The 4,086-nt window shown below is 58.1% G+C and overlaps 1 non-coding gene across 1 annotated transcript; it reads right to left on the bottom strand.

The window, feature by feature from the left end:
• Positions 1 to 230: 230 nt before the first annotated feature.
• LOC145656669 (18S ribosomal RNA) lies at positions 231 to 2,069 on the bottom strand. The gene has a single exon (XR_014122268.1). It is a non-coding gene; the product is annotated as an 18S ribosomal RNA (ribosomal RNA).
• Between the last annotated feature and the right edge of the window lie 2,017 nt (positions 2,070 to 4,086).

Raw genomic sequence — 4,086 nt, 5'->3', positions numbered from 1 at the left:
CCGGGGCCTGCGGGGGGGGGGTGCTGAAGGACGACGCGGAGGAAGAGGCGGAGGACGAGGAAGGGGTGGGAGGGACTAGGCTCCTCCTTTATGCCTTCTGTCCAGCCTGACCTGCAAGCGACCACGTGTAACAGCAACCCCGAAGACCCTTTCGACCCTGGGCCCCGACGCGGGGGGACGGCGAAGTCGAGGGGGTCGGGAGAGGAGGCACGCCGGACAGCGTTACCCGTTAATGATCCTTTCGCAGGTTCACCTACGAAAACCTTGTTACGACTTTTACTTCCTCTAGATAGTCAAGTTTGATCGACTTCTCGGCGCTCCGCCAAGGCCCGCGAGGAGCCCCGGCGGGGCCGATCCGAGGACCTCACTAAACCATCCGATCGGTAGTAGCGACGGGCGGTGTGTACAAAGGGCAGGGACTTAATCAACGCGAGCTTATGACCCGCGCTTACTGGGAATTCCTCGTTCATGGGGAATAATTGCAATCCCCAGTCCCCATCACGAATGGGGTTCAGCGGATTACCCGCACCTCTCGGTGTAGGGTAGGCACACGCTGATCCAACCATTGTGGCGCGCGTGCAGCCCCGGACATCTAAGGGCATCACAGACCTGTTATTGCTCCATCTCGCGTGGCTGAACGCCACTTGTCCCTCTAAGAAGTTTGACGCCGACCGCGGAGGGCCGCGTAACTATTTAGCATGCCGGAGTCTCGTTCGTTATCGGAATTAACCAGACAAATCGCTCCACCAACTAAGAACGGCCATGCACCACCACCCACAGAATCGAGAAAGAGCTATCAATCTGTCAATCCTTTCCGTGTCCGGGCCGGGTGAGGTTTCCCGTGTTGAGTCAAATTAAGCCGCAGGCTCCACTCCTGGTGGTGCCCTTCCGTCAATTCCTTTAAGTTTCAGCTTTGCAACCATACTCCCCCCGGAACCCACAGACTCGTGGTTTCCCTCACGCTGCCCGGCGGGTCATGGGAATAACGCCGCCGGATCGCGGGTCGGCATAGTTTACGGTCGGAACTACGACGGTATCTGATCGTCTTCGAACCTCCGACTTTCGTTCTTGATTAATGAAAACATTCTTGGCAAATGCTTTCGCTTTCGTCCGTCTTGCGCCGGTCCAAGAATTTCACCTCTAGCGGCGCAATACGAATGCCCCCGGCCGTCCCTCTTAATCATGGCCCTGGTTCAGGAAACCCACAAAATAGAACCGGAGTCCTATTCCATTATTCCTAGCTCAGGTATTCAGGCGAGAAGCGGGCCCGCTTTGAACACTCTAATTTTTTCAAAGTAAACGCTCCGAGCCCCGTCCGGACACCCAGCCAAGGGCATCCGGGGGGCACCGGGAGACAGGGTCTGAGACAGGCGGTGGCACGCCTCGCGGCGGACCGCCAGCCCACTCCCGACATCCAACTACGAGCTTTTTAACTGCAGCAACTTTAATATACGCTATTGGAGCTGGAATTACCGCGGCTGCTGGCACCAGACTTGCCCTCCAATGGGTCCTCACCCATGGGTTTAGGATACGCTCATTCCGATTACAGGGCCTCGAAAGAGACCTGTATCGTTATTTTTCGTCACTACCTCCCCGTGTCGGGAATGGGTAATTTGCGCGCCTGCTGCCTTCCTTGGATGTGGTAGCCGTTTCTCAGGCTCCCTCTCCGGAATCGAACCCTGATTCCCCGTTACCCGTGGTCACCATGGTAGCCGACTATGGTACCATCGAAAGTTGATAGGGCAGACATTCGAATGAGACGTCGCCGCCGCGGAGGGCGCGCGATCGGCCCGAGGTTATCTAGAGTCACCAAAGCGGCCGGGGGGCCCGAGCCCCCCGGATGGGTTTTGGGTCTGATAAATGCACGCATCCCCCGAAGGGTCAGCGCTCGTTTGCATGTATTAGCTCTAGAATTACCACAGTTATCCGAGTAACGTGTGGAGCGATCAAAGGAACCATAACTGATTTAATGAGCCATTCGCAGTTTCACTGTACCGGCCGTGTGCACTTAGACCTGCATGGCTTAATCTTTGAGACAAGCATATGTTACTGGCAGGATCAACCAGGTAGTTTGCACCGTGGTCTGGGATGAACCACGAGTGACATCCGCCTCCCCTTCCGGGGGCTAGGAAGCAGCGGGTTGTAAGTGCGTGCGCCGTCAGGTCCAGACGCCATACAGGGCTACCCAGGACAGCTTCCGCGGCCAGTGTAAACGTGCTCGCGCACCGCCCTCTGGCCTTCGGACGCCGACCTCTCACCTTGATGCAAAGCTGTCCCATCCGGTCATGCCCGCACCGTACCCCGTCCACCTCCTCCGGAGGTGCGGACGGCCGACTCCAGGTGCTTTCGGCGTTCCCTCTCTTCACGCCGTTTTGATTTTCGTGGGCCGCTGGTGGGGGGACAAGGGAAAGACCTCGTCGAATTCCCTCCCCCCTAGCCTCGCTCAACCTACGTTTCGTGATGTAACCAAGAAGAGTGATTCGTGGGCCCAGGTAGGTTTGAAGAGGAGGCCAACAAAGCAGGGCACTCCCTTCCTCCCAAACCACAGACACCAGTATAGGACAACTGAGTAGACAGACTGGCCGTCTGAGTCTCCCCCAGAGAGTTCTGGGATGGGTTACAAATAACCCCCACCCCCCATCAGAGGCTTGACCCGCTAGAACCAGGGAGGATCTGTCAAAACCGCTCTCCACATCAGAAGTTCTGGATCAGCCGGGGCTGGTCGGCAGACGTCCACCTAAGGCCGTGGCCTAACCCCGTGTGGGGGGATAGCGCTCGCACCCGTACACGTGGACACCCGCTCGTCAAATGGCTGGCTCCTCACTTACCGTAGGGGGAATGGTTTGCCTACCCCTGGCGGGTCTGGTACTCCACTCTACCAAACAAGGAAGCAACACACCAATAGACCCCTGCAACACCGGGCAGCTTTGGGCAGTGTCACTACACTCCTCCTTGTTCTTCACGTTCCTTCCGTGGTGATTTTTTTTTTTTTTTCGTGGCCATTGCCGTGCATGGCTTCCCCATCGCTTTGCATGCTCTCCATTGCCTCGTGCTGCTTCACCATTGGTCTCACCTGGAGACCGAAGCCGCTCTCCCAGTAACCCGATGGTACCTGGCCAGAAAACCCCGTGCCCGATTTCATCTAGGACAAGGGCCAAACCACAGACCGTGCCCGTCCAGGGTCAACCCCTGGTCGGACAGGCCTGGTGGGTCGATACCATGGATGTGGCAGGCCGACGAGAATCCACTGGTACATTTACAAACACGCCCACCCTGGTGGCATGGCTGTACGACCCATCGTCGAAGCACGCTGCGGCGGACTGAGCCATTGGATCCAGTTGCCTGGGCGTACACTCAGCCCAACAGACGCACTCGGGTCGGGGAGAGCAAAGCAGACTGTGTGCCTGGATGTGCCCACTTCCATAGGGGAATCGGCATGATGGTTCACTTAACCCGAGGAGGGCTCCCCTCGCGGGATAAGCACCCCCCTCGGGGGATGGGGGGGGGGGGGGCATCCAGAGCACACCACTTTCCGGTAGGGGACAGGCGTTTGATCATGTGTCCGAGGGAGAGCTCCCCTTGCCGGCCGAACACCCCTCGGACTCCCCTTGGGCTTCCAGAGAACGCCACTGGATGAATTTAGTGCTTGGACCCCATTGATTCTCTTTGCTCTCCCATATACCCGACGGGACCTATTTGCAAAACCCCGTGCCAACCAGACCTCCAGGAAGGGGGCTGGCGGCTAACCATGCCCAGCAGGGTGCACCCTGGTCGGACACTTTGGGAGGGTCGAGAGCCTGGAAGTGCCACCCGGGGGAGTAATTCTGATTTCCGTTTTAATGCACTCAGGGACAGCCCGAGGACCTCTGTAGTGCACCTGAGGCGGACTGAGCCGTCGGGTCCAGGGGTCTGGAGTTCGGAACCTCCAGGGTTCACCTGGCTGTTCTCTTAGCCCGGCAGGGTGCACCCTGGTCGGACACTTTGGGAGGGTCGAGAGCCTGGATGTGCCACCCCGACGAGTAATGAGTTTTCCCTTCGTATCTCTTCCGGACCAGGTCCGATTCGCACGAAACTCGCTGGGCATGG

This window comes from Electrophorus electricus, unplaced genomic scaffold, assembly GCF_041902795.1.
Source record: "Electrophorus electricus isolate QZ-2024a unplaced genomic scaffold, ASM4190279v1 Scaffold86, whole genome shotgun sequence".
In the NCBI taxonomy this organism is placed as follows: domain Eukaryota; kingdom Metazoa; phylum Chordata; class Actinopteri; order Gymnotiformes; family Gymnotidae; genus Electrophorus; species Electrophorus electricus.
Note: the sequence above shows the minus strand (reverse complement) of the source record. Positions and strands in the feature narration are given on the sequence as shown.